The sequence below is a fragment of the Arachis ipaensis genome, chromosome B3 (genome assembly GCF_059453495.1).
Source record: "Arachis ipaensis isolate K30076 ecotype BB chromosome B3, ASM5945349v1, whole genome shotgun sequence".
Taxonomy (NCBI): Eukaryota; Viridiplantae; Streptophyta; class Magnoliopsida; order Fabales; family Fabaceae; genus Arachis; species Arachis ipaensis.
In genome coordinates this window covers 111,489,231-111,512,683 of record NC_142438.1, presented here as the reverse complement: position 1 = coordinate 111,512,683, position 23,453 = coordinate 111,489,231, and the positions used below count along the sequence as shown (strand labels likewise).

Sequence of the window (23,453 nt, the reverse complement as noted above, 5' to 3'; positions counted from 1 at the left end):
GTGAAAGGTATTTAGGGAAGAGAGTTATGAAAAGGTGTAAAGAGGAGAGAAGAAGAGGTGGGGTAGGTGCTGATCCTGTGGGGTCCACAGATCCAGTGGGGTCAAGGACTTAGCATCCCTGCTCCAATTAGGCATGCAAAACGCCCTTAGAATGCATGTCTGGCGTTAAACGCCAGCTTGCTGCTTGTTTCTGGCGTTTAACGCCAATTCCATACTTTGTTCTGGCGTTAAACGCCAGTCTGGTGCTTGTTTCTGGCGTTTAACGCCAGCTTGATGCTTCTTTCTTAACGCCAGTTTGATACTTCTTACTGGCGTTTAAACACCAGTAAGCTCTTCCTCCAGGGTGAGCTATTTTTAATGCTATTTTTCATTCTGTTTTTGATTTTTCAGTAGTTTTTGTGACTTCACATGATCATCAACCTAAAGAAAACATAAAATAGCAATGGAAAATAAACAGATATAATTAAATAACATTGGGTTGCCTCACAACAAGTGCTTCTTTAATGTCAATAGCTTGACAGTGAGCTCTCATGGAGCCTCACAGATGTTCAGAGCATTGTTGGGACCTCCCAACACCAAACTTAGAGTTTGAATGTGGGGGTTCAACACCAAACTTAGAGTTTGGTTGTGGCCTCCCAACACCAAACTTAGAGTTTGACTGTCGGGGCTTTGGTTGACTCTGCAGTGAGATAAGCTTTTCATGCTTCCTCTCCATGGTTACAGAAGGAGAACCTTGAGTCTTAAATACAAGGTAGTCCTCATTCAGTTGAAGGACCAACTCTCCTCTGTCCACATCAATCACAGCTTTTGCTGTGGCTAGGAAGGGTCTTCCAAGGATGATGGATTCATCCTCATCCTTCCCAGTGTCTAGGATTATGAAATCAGTAGGGATGTAAAGGCCTTCAACCTTTACTAGCACGTCCTCTACTAGTCCATAAGCCTATTTTCTTGAGTTGTCTGCCATCTCTAATGAGATTCTGACAGCTTGCACCTCAAAGATCCCAAGTTTCTCCATTACAGAGAGTGGCATAAGGTTAATGCCTGACCCCAGGTCACACAGAGCCTTCTCAAAGGTCATGGTGCCTATGGTACAGGGTATTAAGAATTTACCAGGATCCTGTTTCTTTTGAGGTAATTTCTACCTATCCAATGCATTCAGTTCATTGGTGAGCAAGGGAGGTTCATCTTCCCAAGTCTCATTACCAAATAATTTGGCATTCAACTTCATGATTGCACCAAGGTACTTAGCAACTTGCTCTTCAGTAATGTCTTCATCCTCTTTAGAGGAAGAATACTCATCAGAGCTCATGAAGGGCAGAAACAGGTTGAATAGAATCTCTATGGTCTCTGTATGAGCCTCAGATTCCTTCAAGTCCTCATTGAGGAACCCTTTAGTGTTCAGAGGATGTCCCATGAGGTCTTCCTCATTGGGATTCACGTCCCCCTCCTCCCTTGTAGGTTCGGCCATGATGGTCAAATCAATGGACTTGCACTCTCTCTTTGGATTTTCTTCTGTATTACTTGGGAGAGTACTAGGAGGAGTTTCAGTGACCCTTTTACTCAGCTGGCCCACTTGTGCCTCCAAATTTCTGATGAAGGACCTTGTTTCATTCATGAAACTTAGAGTGGCCTTAGATAGATCAGAGACTATATTTGCTAAGCTAGATAGATTCTGCTCAGAATTCTCTGTCTGTTGCTGAGAGGATGATGGAAAAGGCTTGCTATTGCTAAGCCTGTTTCTTCCACCATTATTAAAGCCTTGTTGAGGCTTTTGTTGATCCTTCCATGATAAATTTGGATGATTTCTCCATGAGGGATTATAGGTGTTTCCATAGGCTTCACCCATGTAATTCACCTCTACTATTGCAGGGTTCTCAGGTTCATAAGCTTCTTCCTCAGAAGATGCTTCTTTAGTACTGTTGGATGCAGCTTGCAATCCATTCAGACTCTGAGAAATCATATTGACTTGCTGAGTCAATATTATATTCTGAGCCAATATGACATTCAGAGTATCAATTTCAAGAACTCCCTTCCTCTGAGGCGTCCCATTACTCACAAGATTCCTTTCAGAAGTGTACATGAACTGGTTATTTGTAACCATGTCAATGAGTTCCTGAGCTTCTACAGGCGTTTTCTTTAGGTGAATGGATCCACCTGCAGAATGGTCCAATGACATCTTAGATAATTCAGACAGACCATCATAGAATATATCCAGGATGGTCCATTCTGAAAGCATGTCAGAAGGACACTTTTTGGTCAGTTGCTTGTATCTCTCCCAAGCTTCATAGAGGGATTCACCTTCTTTCTGTTTGAAGGTTTGAACATCCACTCTAAGCTTGCTAAGCTTTTGAGGAGGAAAAAACTTGGCTAAGAAAGCCGTGACCAGCTTATCCCAAGAGTTCAGGCTATCTTTAGGTTGAGAGTCCAACCATATTCTAGCTCTGTCTCTTACAGCAAACGGGAAAAGTATAAGCCTGTAGACCTCGGGATCAACCCCATTGGTCTTAACAGTATCACAGATCTGCAAGAATTCAGTTAAGAACTGAAATTGATCTTGTGATGGAAGTCCATGAAACTTGTAATTCTGTTGCATCAGAGAAACTAATTGAGGCTTTAGCTCAAAATTGTTTGCTCCAATGGCAGGGATTGAGATGCTTCTTCCATGTAAGTTGGAATTTGGTGCAGTGAAGTCACCAAGCATCTTCCCTGCATTGTTGTTGGGTTCGGCCATGTCTCCTTCTTTTTCAAAAATTTCTGTCAGATTTTTTCCAGAGAGTTGTGCTTTAGCTTCCCTTAGCTTCCTCTTCAGAGTCCTTTCAGGTTCAGGATCAGCTTCAACAAGAATGTTCTTTTCCTTGTTCCTGCTCATATGAAAAAGAAGAGAACAGAAAAGAAAATATGGAATCCTCTATGTCACAGTATAGAGATTCCTTATATGAGTGTAAGAAGAGAAGAATGGAAGAAGGAAAAGATAAGAATTCGAACACAGGGGAGAAGAATGGGTTCGAATTTTTGAGTAGAAGAGAAGTGTTAGTAGATAAATAAATAAATAGAAGGAGATGAGAGAAGAAAGAATTTGAAAATTAAATAAAATAAAATAAAAATATTTTTGTTTTTAATTTAAAATTTGAAGTTAAAAATTCGAAAGTTTTAAAAAGAAAAATTAAATTAAATTAAATTAGAATTTAAAATAAATAGTTAATTAAAAAGGAATTTTGAAAAAGTGGGGAAGAGTTTTCAAAAATTAGAGAGGAAAAATTAGTTAGGTAATTTTGAAAAAGATAGGAATCAAACAAAAAGATAGGATTAATTTGAAAAAGATTTGAAAATCAATTTTGAAAAGATAAGAGGTTAGAAAAGATTTTGAAATTGATTTTGAAAAAGACGTGATTGACGTTGAAAAAGATATGATTGAAAATCATTTTGATAAAGATTTGAATTGGAAATTAAAAAGATTTGATTTTGAAAATTGAAGTTGATTACTTGACTAACAAGAAACAAAAAGATATGATTTTGAAATTTAAAGATTAAACATTTCTTATTAGGCAAGTAACAAACTAAAAAAAATTTTGAATCAATCACATTAATTGTTAGCATTAATTTCGAAAATATGAAATAGAAATAAGAAAAAGATTTTAAAAATAAATTTTGAAAATTTCGAAATTATGAAAGAAAAAATGAAAAAGATTTGATTTTTGGAAAAGATTTGAAAAAGATAGAATTTTTAAATTGAAAATTTGATTTGACTCATAAGAAACAACTAAATTTTAAAACGTTTTGAGAGAGTCAACTCAAATTTTCGAAAATTTATGAATGAAATAAGGAAAGTAATTTTTTTTATTTTTGAATTTTTAATGAAGAAAGAGAAAAACAACAAAAAGACTCAAAAGATGAAAATTGTGAATCAAAACACACAATGCATGCAAGAACACTTTGAATGTCAAGATGAACACCAAAAACTTATTTTTGAAAATTTTTAAGAAAAGAAATACATGCAAGACACCAAACTTAGAAATTTTCAATGTTTAGACACTAACAAATTGAAAATGCATATGAAAAACAAGAAAAGACACAAAACATAAAAATTCAAAGATCAAACAAAGGAGATCATCAAGAATAACTTGAAGATCATGAAGAACATACGATGAATTTTCGAAAATTAAAGAAAATTATAAAAACATGCAATTGACACCAAACTTAAGAATTGACACTATACTCAAACAAGTAACACAAAATTATTTTTGGTTTTTATGATTTTATTAAAAAAAAATTTTGGTATTTTTCGAAAATTATTTGGAAAAAGAAAAATAAGAATTTCAAAATTTTTAATGAGAATTCCAGGAATCATGCAATGTTAGTCTAAAGCTCCGGTCCAGGAATTAGACATGGCTTACTAGCCAGCCAAGCTTTCAGTGAAAGCAAGCTCCGGTCCAAAACACTAGACATGGCCAATGGCCAGCCAAGCTTCTGCATACATAGTTCAAGCATGTGAAGAGGAAGCCTCAGTCCAAAAGAATTTAGACATGGCTTTACAGCCAGCCAGGCTTCAACATGTTATCTTGAAACTCTAGAATTCATTCTTAAAAATTATGAAGCCATAGAATAATTTATTTATTTTATAAAAATATTTTTTTTTGAAAATAAAAACAAAAACAAAAAGCTTAAAATTAAAATAAAATTACCTAATCTGAGCAACAAGATGAACCGTTAGTTGTCCAAACTCAAACAATCCCCGGCAACGGCGCCAAAAACTTGGTGCATGAAATCGTGATGCATTCATAATCTTAGTTCTTCTTCACAACTTCGCACAACTAACCAGCAAGTGCACTGGGTCATCCAAGTAATAAACCTTACGTGAATAAGGGTCGATCCCACAGAGATTGTCGACTTGAAGCAAGCTATGGTCACCTTGTAAATCTCAGTCAGGCAGATTCAATTGGTTATGGAGATTTGATAATTAAAATATAATTAAAATATAAAATAGGATAGAAATACTTATGTAATTCATTGGTGAGAATTTCATATAAGTGTATGGAGATGCTTTTATTCCTTCTGAACTTCTGCTTTCCTACTGCTTTCATCCAATCACGCATACTCCTTTCCATGGCAAGCTATATGTTGGGCATCACCGTTGTCAATGGCTACATCCCATCCTCTCAGTGAAAATGATCCAAAATGTGCTGTCACCGCATGGCTAATCATCTGTCGGTTCTCGATCCTGCTGGAATAGGATTCAGTAATCCTTTTGCGTCTGTCACTACACCCAGCACTTGCGAGTTTGAAGCTCGTCACAGCCATCCCTTCCCAGATCCTACTCGGAATACCACAGACAAGGTTTAGACTTTCCGGATCTCAAGAATGGCCGCCAATAATTCTAGCCTATACCACGAAGACTCTGATCGTAGATCAGGAGGCTAAGAGATATGCATTCAAGCTTACTTTCATGTAGAACGGAAGTGTTTGTCAGGCACGCGTTCATAAGTGAGAATGGTCATGAGCGTCACATAATCATCACATTCATCATGTTCTTGTGTGCGAATGAATATCTTAGAGAAGAAATAGGCTTGAATTGAATAGAAAAACAATAGTACTTTGCATTAATTCATGAGGAACAACAAAGCTCCACACCTTAATCTATGGTGTGTAGAAACTCCACCGTTGAAAATACATAAGTGAAAATAGGGTAGACATGGCCGAGTGGCCAGCCTCCCATGGAGGTCTAGAAATCTAAAGTGATCCAAAGATGATCCAGAGATGTGAAATAAATCACTAAAAGTAGTTTTTATACTAAACTAGTAACTAGGGTTTACAAAAATGAGTAAATGATGCAGAAATCTACTTCCGGGCCCACTTGGTGTGTGCTTGGGCTGAGCATTGAAGCTTTCATGTGTAGAGGTCTTCCTTGGAGTTAAACACCAGTTTGTAACCTGTTTCTGGTGTTTAACTCTGCTTTGCAATCTGTTTCTGGCGTTTAACTCCAGAATAGGGCAGAAAGCTGGCGTTGAATGCCGGTTTGCATCGTCTAAACTCGGGCAAAGTATGGACTATTATATATTGCTGGAAAGCCCTGGATGTCCACTTTCCAACGCAATTAAGAGCGCACCATTTGGACTTCTGTAGCTCCAGAAAATCCACTTTGAGTTCAGGGAGGTCAGAATCCAACAACATCTGCAGTCCTTCTTCAGCCTCTGAATCTGATTTTTGCTCAAGTCCCTCAATTTCAGCCAGAAATTACCTGAAATCACAGAAAAACACACAAACTAATAGTAAAGTCCAGAAATGTGATTTTTATTTAAAAACTAATAAAAATATACTAAAAACTAACTAAATCATACTAAAAACTATGTAAAAACAATGCCAAAAAGCGTATAAATTATCCGTTCATCAGGCCGCTTTTTGACCCAGTTTTTGGCCCAGAAACACAGACTAAAGCTAGAGAACATGCAGAGACTCAAGACGCATCCACACACATTCAGATACATCGATATTAGGATTACTTTTAGTTTTAGATCTGAATCTAGATTAGCTTTACACTGATAATTTATGCTTTTGCTTAGATTTTGGATGCTGAAGAGTCATTACCTCCGTGAAGACATCACTTTAGTTTGTTTCCCTATTCCTTTACTCTTATTAGTTACTCATCGACCCTATTTAATTAAGTATGTTGCATTTTGAATTTATTAATATATAGAGTTACTTTTATTTTTAATTAATTATAAATTCTCTATTTTATTTTATTTAATTTATTATGTCTTCTTATATTTTTATGAGTATTATATCCATGTCAATGGAGTAGATTTTCTACTTGACATGGGGGTTGATTAAGAGGAGACACTTGAGTTGGAATGCTCAAGTGCTTAGTTAAATTGGACGTTGTTGGCTAATTCTGTACCTACTAATGTTAGACCTTCCTAAGGGAGAGGACTAAGATTTCGGGTAAGAATTAGCTCAATCACTTAACTTTCCTTTATTTAGTAAGGGTTAACTAAGTGAAAACAACCACCTCTTTACACTACACTTGAGAAGATTCCAACAAGGATAGAACTTCCAATTAATCATTCCCCTAGTCAAGGCTTTTTATTTAGAATATCAATAACTGTTCTTAGTTCATTTTTATTGTTTTAATTTACAAATAATTTTAGTCATTATCAAAACTCAACTTTTCTGAAAAACTTCTAGTTAATAAAATAGTACGCTTTCCTACAACTCGTTGGGAGATGACCTGGGACTCATACTCCCAGTATTTTTAATTCTAAAATTTATGACAACCCTTTTTAAATTGGTGAGGCAGACTTTAGCTGGTTAAGGGCTATACTTGCAATGCATCTCTCTTATTAAGATTCTCTTAATTGGTCTAACTTCTGCCACGCACCAAGAAGGATTCGAATGATGGGTGAAGAGTGACTAGCCGAATGTGTATTTAAAAGGGAGGGAGGGAATGGGTTTCAAGTCATTTTTGAAAAAGATAAGATAGGAAGATATGACTGATAAAGGATATGATTTGTAAAATATGAAAGATTTGAAAAAGATATGAGGAAGTTAAATCTGAATTTTTGTTTATGCATCTAAGAAATAAAAGATAATATGAATGAATTAAAAAGATTTGAAAAGAAATTGGAAAGATAAATAATTTTTCAAAAATGTTTTGAAAAATAATTGAAAAGAATTGAAAAAGAATTAAAAAGAATTTATAAGATTATTAATTTTTAGGAACGAAAATTAAAAAATGAATGTTTATAATATTTTGATGCAAAAAATTATGAATAAAAACATGAAAATTCGAAAAAATTTGAATTGGAAACGAAATTACCTCCCCCTTGCTGTTCTGGCGTTTAACACCTATCTGGTGGCCATTTTGGGCGTTTTTCTGAATGCCCAGAATGCTGCCTATTCTGGCGTTTAACGCCTAAATTGCCTCTTTACTGGCGTTTTAACGCCAGTGAGCTCTTTTTTTCTGTGATTCCTCTGCTTTATGTTCTGAACCTTCATTTCCTTGACTTATTCACTGAAAAGCATTAACAAACATGAATAAAAAAATTAAATGGACTTATATAATTGTTATAAACATCTAATTTTTTATAATGGCCGGGTTGCCTCCCAGTAAGCGCTTCTTTACTATTTTTAGCTGGATTTTTACTGAGCTGTTAATTTAGTCTCAGTTTTGAGCATTCTTGCTCAATATTGCCTTCGAGATAATATTTGAATCTCTGTCCATTAATAATGAATTTTTTGTCAGAATCAATATCCTGAAGCTCCACATATCCATATGGTGACACACTTATAATCACATATGGTCCCTTCCACCGGGATTTCAATTTCCCAAGGAACAATCTGAGCCTGGAGTTAAACAACAGAACTTTCTGTCCTGACTCAAAGACTCTAGATGACAGCTTTTTGTCATGCCATCTTTTTGCTTTCTCCTTGTAAATTTTAGCATTTTCGAAAGCATTGAGTCTGAACTCCTTCAGCTCATTTAACTGGAGTAATCTTTTCTCTCCAGCTACCTTAGCATTAAGTTTTAGGAACCTGGTTGCCTAGTAGGCTTTGTGTTCCAATTCCACTGGAAGATGACTGGCTTTTCCATACAAAAGCTGGTATGGAGAGGTCCCTATAGGAGTCTTGAATGCTGTTCTGTATGCCCACAAAGCATCATCCAGACTTCTTGCCCAATCCCTTCTATGGGTACTCACAGTCCATTGCTGAATTTGTTTTAGTTCTCTGTTTGAGACTTCAGCCTGCCCATTTGTCTGTGAATGATATGGAGTTGCCACTTTATGATTAATTCCATATCGGATTAGAGCAGAGTCAAGCTGTTTATTGTAGAAATGAGTGCCTCCATCACTGGTCAGTATCCTAGGGACACTGAACCTGCTGAAGATATGCTTCTGGAGGAACTTCATCACTGTTTTAGTATCATTAGTGGGTGTTGCAATTGCTTCTACCCATTTAGATACATAGTCTACTGCCACCAGAATATAAGTGTTTGAGTATGATGGTGGGAAAGGCCCCATGAAGTCAATACCCCATACATCAAATAACTAAATCTCTAAGATCCCTTGCTGAGGTATGGCATAACCGTGAGGCAGATTACCAGCTCTCTGGCAACTGTCACAGTTACGTACAAACTCTCGGGAGTCACTATAGAGAGTGGGCCAGTAGAAGCCACATTGGAGAACCTTTGTGGCTGTTCGCTCACCTCCAAAATGTCCTCCATATTGTGATCCATGGCAATGCCATAGGATCTTCTGTGCCTCTTCTCTAGGCACACATCTATGGATTACTCCATCTGCACCCCTCTTAAAGAGATATGGTTCATCCCACAAGTAGTACTTTGCATCAGAAATCAATTTTTTTGTTTGCTGCTTACTATACTCTTTGGGTATGAATCTCACAGCTTTATAGTTTGCAACGTCTGCAAACCATGGTACTTCCTGAATGGCAAAGAGTTGCTCATCCGGAAAGGTTTCAGAGATTTCAGTAGGAGGGAGGGACGCTCCTGCTACTGGTTCTATACGGGACAGGTGATCAGCTACTTGGTTCTCTGTCCCTTTTCTGTCTCTTATTTCTATATCAAACTCTTGCAGAAGCAACACCCATCTTATGAGTCTGGGTTTTGAATCCTGCTTTGTGAGGAGATATTTTAGAGCAGCATAGTCAGTGTACACAATCACTTTTGATCCTACTAAATAAGATCTGAACTTGTCAATGGCATAAACCACTGCAAGCAACTCCTTTTTTGTGGTTGTGTAATTCCTCTACGCGTTATTTAAAACATGGCTAGCATAATAAATGACATGCAGAAGTTTATCATGCCTCTGTCCAAATACTGCACCAATGGCATGGTCACTGGCATCACACAGTAGTTCAAATGATAATGTCCAGTCTGGTTCAGAAATGACTGGTGCCATGACCAGCTTAGCTTTCAGAGTCTCAAACGCCTATAGGCACTCTGTGTTAAAGACAAATGGTGTATCAGCAGCTAGTAGATTTCTCAGAGGTTTTACAATTTTTAAAAAATCCTTTATAAACCTCCTATAGAATCATCCATGCCCCAAAAAGCTTCTGATTGCCTTAACATTGGCAGGTGGTGGTAATTTTTTGATTACCTCTACCTTAGCTTGATCCACCTCTATTCCCTTGTTCGAAATTTTGTGCCAAAGGACAATTCTTTCAGTCACCATAAAGTGACATTTCTCCCAATTTAAAACCACATTAGTCTCTTGGCACCTTTTCAGAACAAGTGCTAGATGGTCAAGATAGGAGCTGAATGAGTCTCCAAATACTGAGAAGTCATCCATGAAGATTTCTAGAAATTTCTCTACCATATCATAGAAGATGGAGAGCATGCACCTCTGAAAGGTTGCAGGTGCATTGCACAGACCAAATGGCATCCTTCTGTAGGCAAATACTCCAGATGGACATGTGAATGTTGTTTTCTCTTGGTCCTGAGGATCTACTGTAATTTGGTTGTAACCTGAATAGCCATCCAAAAAGCAGTAGTATTCATGACCTGCTAGTCTCTCTAGCATCTAGTCTATGAATGGTAAAGGAAAATGATCCTTCCTGGTGGCTGTATTAAGCCTTCTGTAGTCAATACTCATACGCTACCCTGTAAATGTTCTTATAGGAACCAGTTCATTCTTTTCATTATGAACCACTGTCATACCTCCCTTCTTGGGGATAATTTGTATAGGGCTCACCAAGGGGCTATCAGAAATAGGATAAATAATCCCAGCCTCTAGTAGCTTAGTGACCTCTTTCTGTACCACCTCCTTCATGGCTGGATTTAGCTGCCTCTGCGGTTGAACCACTGGCTTAGCATTATCCTCCAATAGGATCTTGTACATGCATCTGGCTAGGCTAATGCCTCTAAGATCACTTATGGACCACCCAAGAGCAGTCTTGTGTGTCATTAGCACCTGAATTAGTGCTTTCTCTTCCTGTGGCTCTAAAGCAGCGCTTATGATTACCGGAAAAGTGTCATCTTCTCCCAGAAATGCATATTTCAGGGATGGTGGTAGTGGTTTGAGCTCGGATTTAGGAGGCTTCTCCTCTTCCTAAGGAGTTTTCAGAGGTTCTTCTGGTTTTTTTGGTTCCTCCAGATCAGGCTGAACATTTTTAAAAATGTCCTCTAGCTCTGATTCGAGATTCTCAGTCATATTGACCTCTTCCACCAGGGAGTCAATAATATCAGCGCTCATGCAGTCTTTTGATGTGTCTGGATGCTGCATAGCTTTGACAGCATTCAACTTGAACTCATCCTCATTGACTCTCAGGGTTCTCTCCCATTTTTGGACGTCAATGATGGTTTGTCCAGCTGCTAGGAAAGGTCTTCCTAGAATAAGAGTTGCACTCTTGTGCTCCTCCATTTCCAGCACTACAAAGTCAGTGGGAAAGGCAAATGACCCAACCTTGACAATCATGTCCTCAATTATACTTGATGGAATCTTAATGGAGCCATCAGCAAGTTGGAGGCATATTCGGGTTGGTTTAACTTCATCATTCAAACCAAGGTTTTTGATAGTGGATGCAGGTATTAGGTTGATACTTGTCCCAAGATCACATAGAGCTGTCTTGGTACAAGCATCCTCTAATGTGCATGGTATCATAAAGCTTTCGAGATATTTAAGCTTCTCTGGTAGGCTTTTCAGAATGACTGCACTGCGTTCTTCAGTGAGGAAGACTTTTTCAGTTTCTCTCCAATCCTTCTTATGACTTAAGATCTCTTTCATGAACTTAGCATAAGAGGGTATTTGCTCAAGTGCCTCTGCAAACGGAATCTTTATTTCAGGAGTCTTGAGGTAGTTTGCAAAGCGGGCAAATTGTTTATCCTATTCCGCTTGGCGGAGTTTCTGAGGATAAGGCATCCTGGCTTTATATTCTTCAACCTTAGTTACTGCAGGTTTATTTCCTACAAAAGTGCTTGGAGAAGCCTGCTTAAGGGGGTTGTTATCAGCACTTGCAGGTGTCTGATCCCCCATTGGTGTTTGAACGCCAGAATTAGGTGCTGTATGGGCGTTTAACGCCAGATTTTCACCCTTTTCTGGCGTTTGGACGCCAGAACTGGCCATCCATTGGGCGTTTAACGCCAATTTTTCCCCCTTTTCTGGCGTTTGAATGCCAGAATCATTTCTCTCTGGGCTCTTACTATCCTCAGAGGGATTTTGGGCAGTGGCTTGGTCATCCTCTGTCAGTTGTTCCTTTCTTGGCTTTCTGCTGCCTTGAGTTGAGACATTCAATGTCTTCCCACTCCTTAACTGAATAGCTTGGCATTCTTCTGTTATTTGTTTAGATAGTTGTTGTCTTGTCTGGTTCAATTGTGCTTCCATATTCTTGTTGGTATTTTTAGTGTCTTGTAGCATCTCTTTAAATTCTGCTAACTATTTTGTTATAAGAAGCAATTGCTGATTGAGTTCAACAACTTGTTCTGGAGGACTAAGTTCAGCGGATAGTGCTTTAGCCTCTTCTTTCATGGAGGACTCACTACTTAAGTACAGATTCTGATTTCTAGCAACTGTATCAATGAGTTCTTGAGCCTCTTCAATTGTCTTTCTCATATATATAGATCCACCAACTGAGTGGTCTAGAGACATCTGGATCTTTTCTGTAAGCCCATTAGTAGAAGATGTCTAACTGCACCCATTCTGAAAACATTTCAGAGGGGGCATTTCCTTAGCATCCCTCTGTACCTCTCCCAAGCATTATAAAGAGATTCATTATCCTCTTGTTTAAAGCCTTGGATGTCCAGCCTTAGCTGTGTCATCCTCTTTGGAGAAAAGTATTGATTCAGGAATTTGTCTGATAACTATTTCCATGTTCTTATGCTTGTTGTGGGTTGGTTATTTAGCCACCTCTTAGCTTGATCTTTTACAGCAAATGAAAATAGTAATAATCTGTAGACACCCTGATCTACTTCATATCACGTACTGTGTCAGCAATTTGTAAGAATTATGCCAGAAACTCAGTAGGTTCTTCCTGTGGAAGACCGGAATACTAGCAGTTTTGCTGCACCATCATAATGAGCTGAGGGTTTAGCTCGAAATTGCTGGCTCTGATGGGGTATACAGATACTACTCCCATATGAAGTAGTAGTGGGGTTAGCATATGACCCCAAAGTCCTTTTGGACTGTTCATTTCCACTTAGGTCCATGATGGAGAAAGGGAGATGATGTGGATGAAGGATTATGTTTTGAAAAATAAAACTAGAATAAAAGAAAAATTACAATATTTTTATTTTTATTTTATTTATTTAATGCTACTTCGAAATTAAAGAAATTAAAATAAAGTAAATGGGAAAAATGGTATAAGTTTCGAAAATTAAAAGAAGAGAAATAGAAGAAATTAGAAAACTAAATTAATTAATTAATTAAAAAGATTTGAAAAATTATAGGTGAGGATTTTCAAAAAATGAAGAGAGAGGAAGTGGTTAGGAAGTTTTGAAAAAGATATGTCTTAAAATTAAAGATACTTGTAAGAAAATAAATAAATAAAATAAAAGATTTGAAAAAGATATGATTTTAAAATTTTAAAGGTTGAAACTTTCTTAACAAGAAAATATCAAACTTAAAATTTTTCAATCAAAATAATAAAATAGGACAAGTAATTCGAAAATTAAAAAAAAAAAGAAAAAGATTTTGAAAAATTTTATAAAAGATTTTTGAAAAATATAAAAAGAAAATTGAAAAAGAATTTGTTTTGAAAAAGATTTAAAAAGATAAATTTTAAAAATTGAAATTTTAACTTGACTAACAAGAAACTACCAAATTTTAAAAATTTTGACTAAGTCAACCTAAGGAATTCGAAAACAATGAGTAAATAAAGGAAAAGATTTTTTTTAATTTAATGAGGAAAGAGAAAAACAATAAAATGACATCAAACTTAGAATTTTTAGATCAAAACAAAGAAAACAAACAAGAAAACTTTGAATGTCAAGATGAACACCAAGAACAAATTTTGGAAATCTTTAGGAAAATAAAAACACAAAGGACACCAAACTTAAAAATTTTTATATTTTAGACACTAATAATTTGAAAATGCACAAGAAAAACTAAAGATCAAACAAGGAAAATAAACAAGAACAACTTGAAGATCAAGAAAGAACAAGGAACATAAAACTCGAAAATATGAAGAATAAAAAGAACATATAATTTGAAAAATTGAAGGAAAATAAAAAACATGCAATTGACACCAAACTTAAAATTTGACACAAGACTTAAGTAGGAAACACAAAATTTTTTTGTTTTATGATTTTATTAAATTTTTTTGTATTATTTTAATTTTTTTCGAAAATAAAAATAATAAAAACTTAAACATAAAATAAAATTACCCAATCTAAGCAACAAGATGAACCGTCAGTTGTCCAAACTTGAACAATCCTCGGCAACGGCGCCAAAAACTTGGTGCACGAAATTGTGATTACACATTTCACAACTCCGCACAACTAACCAGCAAGTGCACTGGGTTGTCCAAGTAATACCTTATGTGAGTAAGGGTCGATCCCACGGAGATTGTTGGCTTGAAGCAAGCTATGGTTACCTTGTAAATCTTAGTCAGGAGATTAATGATAAAAATGGTTGTGTTTATGAAAAGTAAATAAAATAAAATAAATGGTACTTGTGATCCAGTAATGAGGAATAGGTTGAGGTTCTGGAGATGCTCTGTCGGCTGAATCTCTGCTTTCCTACTGTCTTCTTCTCCAAACATGCATGGCTCCCTTCAATGGCAAGCTGTATGATCCTCTCGGATGAAAAATACCAGGCACAGTTTTTGCACAGCTAATCAACTGTCGGATTTCTCGTCTCGGATGAAAAATACCAGGTACAGCTACCGCACGGCTAATCATCTGTCGGTTCTCACTAGCATCGGAATAGGATCTCTGTATCCTTTTGCACACTGTCACTGCGCCCAACATTCGCGAGATTGAAGCTCGTCACAGTCATCCCTTCCCAGATCCTACTCGAAATACCACAGACAAGGTTTAGACTTTCCAGTTCCCAGGAATGCTGCCAATTGGTTCTAGCCTCTACCACGAAGGTTCTGATCTCTCGGACTCGGTCCGTGGATCAGAGACCCAAGAGATACGCACTCAAACTGTCGCCCAATGACTACGTTAAGCTCAGGTAGAACGGGAGTGGTTGTCAAGCACACGTTCATAGATTTGAGAATGATAATGAGTGTCACGGATCATCATATTCTCTATATTAAAGTACGAGTGAGTATCTTAGAACAGAATCAAGCGTGATTGAATAGAAACAGTAGTAATTGCATTAATCCATTGAGACACAGCAGAGCTCCTCACCCCCACCTATGGGGTTTAGAGACTCATGCCGTAGAAGATACAATATGAAATGTAAAATATCATGAGTTGCTAAATAAATCTCTAAAAGTAGTTTTTATACTAAACTAGTAACTTAGGTTTGCAGAAAATGAGTAACTAAGTGCAGATAGTGCAGAAATCCACTTTCGGGGTCCACTTGGTGTGTGCTTGGGCGGAGCATTGAAGCTTTCACGTGCATAGGCCATTCCTGGAGTTAAACGCCATATTGGGTGCCAGTTTGGGCTTTTAACTCCAGTTCTGGTGCCAGTTCTGGCGTTTTACTCCAGAAAAAGGTCTCTGGATGGCGTTTAACGCCAGTTTAGGCCATCAAATCTCGGGCAAAGTATAGACTATTATATATTGCTGGAAAGCCCAAGATGTTTACTTTCCAATGCAATTGAGAGCGCACCAATTGGGCTTCTATAGCTCCATAAAATCCACTTCCAGTGCAGGAGGGTCAGAATCCAACAGCATCTACAGTCCTTTTTCAGCCTCTGAATCAGATTTTTGCTCAGGTCCCTCAATTTCAGCCAGAAAATATCTGAAATTACAGAAAAACACACAAACTCATTGTAAAATCCAAAAATGTAATTTTTGCATAAAAACTAATAAAAATATAATAAAAAGTAACTAAAACATACTAAAAGCTACCTAAAAACAATGCCAAAAAAGGTATAAATTATCCGCTCATCAGTTACGACGTGCATTTGAAAAATAACAACAAAGTATGGAATGACAACTGGAGGTTCTCAGTATGGTAATAGTACCCAGTAATGTATGATATAAGATTCCGAGATGCTAGAGGCAATCTTAGAATTTCATATCAATCATCAAATTCAACTTAAAGCATAACTAAATTTAAAACCATCACTTTAAAACCATAATGAAATAAGGGCATCTAGCTTAGGGATTTTCTAATATAACATTCACACCGCTGTCCCACAGCCTTTTCCAACCTAACCTCCATGCGATCCCATCGCTACCGCCTTCCAAATCTCTTCAATCCCAGCAGAAAACACAAGTAATAGCAATACAAGTAAAGCACAAGTATAAACATGTATATCAAGAAATTTAAGAAGCAAATAATCATGTTATACAATTAGGCAAACAATTCAAGTCGGCAAAGCAAGCAAGCAGATAGAATATACACATGATGCATGCCTGTCCTATTTGGCTGTGATATCACATTGTCGGTTCAACTGCCAACTCGACACATCTCTATGGAGATGTCGCCTTTCGATCACGAATATAGGTACTGGAACCCCCCCTCCCCGGTTATAGTGTCGGGCATACTCTTGTGATCCGAAAGGATGCGAGCGGGATACTCTGCCACAGACCTCACATCTCAACGTAAGCAGGATAAATCAACCGTCCTTACATCGCTGACGCGACCTCGACAAGCGGGATTAACCAACCGTCCTTGCCAGGCGCATAACGTCTCAACAATCTCAGTATAAAACAGTGTATCAGTGGTTTTCAGAAATTATTTTCAATACTCAGTCCACTCCGAGTCCTAGATTCATCTCAACATTATCTATCCGAACTTTACAAATTCATCATTTCAATTGTCAGTACAGTACTCCGCCATCTCACTCAACTAATTCATCATCAGTACTCTAGAAGCCTAAGTCTCTGTCTTCTGATTCATGTAGAATTTCACTAAAATAAGTCACTAACTCATCTTTAATAATATTAGAACTTAATTACTAGATAATACTCTTAAACAATATTTGAAGGAAGTTTAGAAAGTTAGAGAACCTTTGAAAACGAAAAAAAATCATCTTTTCAGCAAAACAGGGTCTATGCGTACGCATGCCCATGTATGCGTATGCATACTTAAAATTTTTCTCATTCCGCGTACGCATACAAGAAGTCATGTATGCATGGGTGCTGAACAGAAAGCATTGTTCACATACCAGATCATGTGGTCGCGTATGCATACTCAAGTTTTGCACATTTTGCGTATGCATGAAAGGTGCTGCCTACGCATAGGTGCCAAACAGAATTGCACGCTCGCGTATGGGGGACCCGCGTACGCATACCCTTCCAGATTTGCAAAATTTTGTAAAGTTGAAGGAAATCAGTTTTAAACACCAAACTTTAAACGTTCATAAATACCTCTATAAAAATCTATTTTGCTCAAATTTTATATCAATTTAAAGCTCTCAAAACAACCTTTAATTTAAAACAAAGTTCATCCAATTTCAAGCTTTGAGACTCAAGTTATGATCTGTCAAAGTTCACCAAAAACTTACTTTTACCAAAAGTAACTAGGTTCTCAAACTTCGAAAATTCACAATCAAAACAAATATTCTATAACCAAAACAGTTCCAATGGACCTAAATGATGTTTACATACCTTCCAATTTATTCCACAATCTTTCCACATGCAATTTTACTAATTTCATCCAAAAATTCTCACTTACCTTCCACCAATTCTCAATGATTACACTCAAAGCATCATTTCACCAATTCCAACATTTATTAATATCAATAAGTTTCATAATTCGCTATCAACACTCAAAATCATCATTTTCACCCTTCATTTCAATAATGAACAATAACATCACAATTCATCAAATCAACAACACCATCATACATTATCAAATTCAACAATTTCCAACAATCAATTCAATCCTATCCTAAAGTCCACTAGTCTAAGTGTCCAGCAATATTACATATTACATAGAAGAAATCAAAACCATACCTTAGCTAATTCCCAATATATATTATACACCAAATTTGTGTCCAAAATAAGCCTCCAATCACCAACAATTAATGCAAAGCTCCAATAATTCACAATCAAGCTAGACATACATAATTTATCATAAATCAATACCTAGGGTTCCTAAATACACAAATTCACAAAGGATAAGAGCAAGCTTACCTTACCCAATAGTTTTGGGAGCAAAACCTAATAGCAACTAAGTGCTAGAGTGTACCTAAACACACAAAATCACAAAAAACTTTCAAAAACCAAACCTAAAATTTTAAAATTTTTAAAACAGCAGAATGGGGAGTGAAATTCAAAATCTTACCAACAAAGGTTAGATAGAACTAACGGACTCGGCGAGAGCTTCATGTAACCGTAAATAGCACGCGAATCGGAGCATCATAGCTCAAGATATGATCAATTGAAATTGAATGTGAATAGTGTTTTTGAAAACCCTCACCTCTCTTCTCACTTCAGCAGCTCCACTCTCATGCAAGTTTTTAATGAGTTGAAATGGGTGTGTTTGAGCGTTTATATATGTTAGGCTTGGACCCAACTTAGGTCCGACTCAACCCGTTAGCGTTTTTAGCCCGTTTGGCCCAACTTTGGGCCAAACCTTTAAAATTAGCGCCCGGTTTTCTACTTTAATTATTGTCTAAAGTTTTTCTACAGTTTTTACTGCTCTCACACAGTACTGGACAGATTTAAGCCGATACTGCCAGCTAATTTACTGGTACGCATTTTTACTCAATTTTCTACAGAAAAGTACATTTTTTAACTCAGAAAAATCTACTAAGTCCAAATATCATATTTATATTTTATAATTAATATTTTAAATTTTTGGAACCTATTTTGGACAATTTAATTATTTGATTAAACGGTTAATTAGTCGCAGTTCTTACATAACTCCTTTGTCTTTATCAATCCTAACACTTCAATTTTTTATTTTTAATTTTCCATATTCTTTTTATCAACACCCTGCAATCCCATCACATTCTACACATTAAAAATCATTGCACAGATTTATCACACACTTGATTACGTTTTTTCGGTTAGCTTCTTCATGCCTTTTCTCTATATTTTACTCGTCTCTTTTTATGTGTTATAGCTTCATTTTAATCCTGTAATATAATTAGTTTGTATGCCATTGCTTCTGATTCTACGGTCAGATTCTAAGTTTTCCTATTCTTTTTCATATCCAATTCTAGCACCAAATCTTGGTTGAGATCATCATCAGTTTTAGTTAAGCAGACTCCCTCTTTGGCCTTACTACTCTTCACTCTCCCCTCTTGAATCCTAGCCTCCATTGGCTTTCCCACCCGACACTGTAACTAATAGTGAGGGTAAATAAATTCAATACTAACGTGTAATAAACCCTAAACAACAATGATTAACTAGGTTACAACCTCTAATTATTCTATCTACATTAGCAGTGGATTTAAAACAGGAGTCCTTATAGTTTAATCTATCAGCCTTATTTTCCATAACATGGTTCGTCTATCTCCTTTTGCCAAGGATATATTGTCTTTTTCTGTCCTTACATCTGACAAATATTACAACATGGTCATTTTTTCCTAGATTATTGTCCTAGGCAGCCATTAATTTGACGCATAAACTTGTTTTTCAGTTTAGCCACTTGTAACTAAGGTCTTCTATTGCCTTCATTTGTATCCTTATAAGATTAGTACAACTCGATAATTACGTCACATGTCTCATGAAACCTTTTTAGGACTTTAACTGTAACAATTAGTTGCTTCCAAAACTTCATTGCGATACTTTGATGACTAATAACAACTGCATCCCTTATGAATCCACTTACATCGTCATTGCTAATTTTAGGTTCTTACTCCATCTATCTAACAATAATGAGTGGACAATCTCACAAATGTTACAAAGAACTAGAACTTTGACAATATATTTGTAAAGAATTTTAAATGACTCTATTCATAAACAAGAACACCTAAGCATTAACCCTTCTTTATAAAATTCAACATTCCACATATAATTTGGCCTCCCACATTAACTCATTATGTAATTGAGCAATCAGTGCATTTTTCTTTGTTCAACACCCTCATTGATCCAATCCTGAAAAGAAATTACCAAAATAATAGAAATATCTCACGATTGTATACCACTGCAGCAAAATCTCTCTAGGAGGTTTATACAAGTCTGCATGATGTGTAGATTCATAATCAGCATTAAATTCTTTAAATTGGATGTGTCCATCACATCACCAAAAATGTTCTACAAAACTTGTCAAATCATACTACGACCTTACATATCTTGTCACAACTAAGAACAAACCTTCTTATCTAGATATAGTTCTAAAACCAGCAAAAGCCTTATATATGCATTCAAAAGCCTATATGTCTCTCTTCTTATATCATTCAAGGCTCATTCTAAATGCTAAATTCCTCAGTTAGTTAAAATTACATTTGTGTAAACACAAAAATTTCGTAGTGTCCTAACATTATTTTTTTTAATTTGGCTATGAACATTGGATTTGTAATATTGATAATCGTATTTTAAATTAGGTGTTAAATACATCATTTGTGTCAGATATCTAAAAATACATCTTATACTACACTTGTTATTGCCTTGACTAGTTGGCCTGATGAGTTTGGATTGTTTTGACACCCTTAGGTAAAATTAAAGATTCCAAACCTCAAATTAAAATTTGTGAAGGAAGGAGTTACAAGGACTTGATGAATATATGCATATTAGAGAATATGAAATTGTAACTAATATATTTTAGTTATAGAAAAGAAAAATGAATAATGAATAACAAAAAAAAAACAAATGAAAAATTATTCTAAATTTTAAACAATATATAAAAAATTATTTTATAAATACAATTTAAAACGGATATTTTACAATTATAAAAAGAATTATAAAACTTGTCTTTTGTAAATAAGACTAATGAAATCTCAAATATTTTGATATCATCTGAACCTTGGCCAACTTTGTCAGGTCTTTCTTATATTTTTTCAACCCTTTCAGTTTATAAGGGTGTTTCTGATTGAGGGGGATAAACTGGGGCAATTTAAGGCTCACAATTCTTTCTTCTTAAAAATGTTGTTTGGTTTAGAGGAAATAAATTACTAAAGTGGTCTTCCAGATTCGACCCAAGCACCAATTTGGCCTCTGAAATTTCAATTGCACTTATTTGAACTTCTAGATTGAACACCGGGAGACATACTAGTCCCTTAGCCTATTTTCAGCGTGAGTGACGATCAGATTTCTGCTAGTAAAGAATTTCACAAATAATATATCGTTGCAAGTATAGTTTCTAAACTAACAAGAATCCTTTCTGTTCACACCCTGGGTCGAGCTACCCGACCCGGGATGTTCAGTAACAAAGCGACCGACCTCTTTAGGTCAGACTATCCGACCTCTTCTCAAAGAGATCGGCCAAATTGCCAGAAAAGCCCAGTAAAGGGCCCAGATAGAGGAACACAACCCAAGTCCAAAGACGGTCCAAGCCTACAGAGATAAGGGCGGTTCCCTTGGAGATAAGATGACCTCACTCTAAGATAAAGATAAGATAAGATAACTAACTTATCTTATCTAAAAAGGTCACTCCACACCATTATAAATACACTGGAGCACCCAGGTATAATTCATACTCTGATTCTACTAAAAAAATCCTGTTAATACCCTTGCTAACTTAAGCATCGGAGTCCCTTGCAGGTACCTTCCACCCTCCGGTGACGAAGGATCAACAGTGCATCCAGTCCCACAAGTCTGACACGACAACTCCGGCCGCCACCCACCAGCCAGACACGTCATCTCCGACCAGTACAGAACATCTCGTCCGAGATCAACCTACAGTTTCAGGTAACCCTCAGAACATTGGCGCCGTTGCCGGGGACCTGGAAGTCATCCCATCACCATGGCGGACGACCATGACAACGACCACGATTCAGATCTAGAAGATAGAACACCGCACAAAAACGTGGACACTACACTAAAAGATACCCCAGAATCTAACAGGGACAAAAACATATCAAATCCGGGAGTATTAGAAGCGCTTCAAGACCGTTTAAAGCAACTTGAAAAGGAAAGCCAGCATCAACGAGAAGTTGGAAAGGATCTACAAAAAGAGGTAAGGCAACGCCGAGAGTTAGAAGATAAACTTCTAAAATTCGAAGCCAATCTCAAAACCAAAGCTACTCGGTCCACTCCTGAGGACAATTCTCGCAAGGATCAAGATCCATTCACTAGGGAGATCATGAAGACCAAAATCCCTAAGGACTTCAAACTTCCGAATATGGCTTTGTACGATGGCACTACAGACGCCAACCATCACCTCGGCAATTTCAGAAGTAGAATGTACCTCACCGATGCCTCAGATACAGTTCGCTGTAAAGCGTTTCCAACAACTCTTACAAAGACAGCAATTAGATGGTTCGACAATTTACCTCCAAGGTCCATCTCAAGCTTTGACGACTTAGCCAAAAAGTTCCTGGCCAGATTCTCTATCCAAAAAGATAAGGCTAAGCACGCCCCCAGTCTATTAGGAATCAAGCAAGGAGATCGGGAAAGTCTTTGCAACTACATGGAAAGATTCAATAAAATATGTCTAGACATACAAAGCCTATCAACAGAGGCCGCCATCATGGGCCTCATCAATGGCCTACGAGAGGGACCTTTTAGCCAATCCATATCGAAGAAATACCCCACATCTCTGAATGAAGTGCAAGAACGAGCGGAGAAATACATCAACATAGAGGAAAATTCTCGACTAGGAGAGACCTCAAAATCCGGATTCACCTATCCCCCCCCCCCCGGACAAGGATAAAGAGTCCAAAAAGAAGGAAGATCGAAATGGGAAAAAAATTAAAAAATATCATAATTATACCCCCCTTCGGGTGTCCCTTGTGTATATCTACAAAAAAGTCTGCCACAGAAAAAATACCCCCAGCTCGACCACTCAAAGGCAAAAAAGGAGGATGAAATCGGACCGAATATTGTGAATACCATCGAGTCCGTGGGCATTCCACCAACGAATGTTTTGACTTAAAAAATGTCATAGAAAAATTAGTAAGAGAGGGAAAACTAGATCGGTATCTGGCCACCCGGGATGATGAGCAAAGAAAAAGGAGAAGGAACGAGGATGTTGGACGAACCGAGCAATCACCTCGTACACCAGAAAGACATGTCCATATGATACACGGAGGATTTGTAGGAGGGGGAATCTCCAAATCATCTCGCAAAAGATATCTCAAAGAAGTATATCATGTCGAGGGAAAGGAGGAAGCACCCGACATCCTGACAATTACGTTTACCAAAGAAGATGCATCAGGTGTCATCTCGAGACACGACGACCCCATGGTCATCACCATTATACTGGCAAATGCAAATCTTCACCGCACACTGATAGACCAAGGGAGATCCGCCGACATCTTATTTAAAACTGCCTTCA

The 23,453-nt window shown here is 36.9% G+C and overlaps 1 non-coding gene across 1 annotated transcript; it reads left to right on the top strand.

The window, feature by feature from the left end:
* Positions 1-2,230: 2,230 nt before the first annotated feature.
* LOC148572047 (small nucleolar RNA R71) lies at positions 2,231-2,338 on the top strand. Its single transcript, XR_015907857.1, has one exon. It is a non-coding gene; the product is annotated as a small nucleolar RNA R71 (small nucleolar RNA).
* Positions 2,339-23,453: the final 21,115 nt, after the last annotated feature.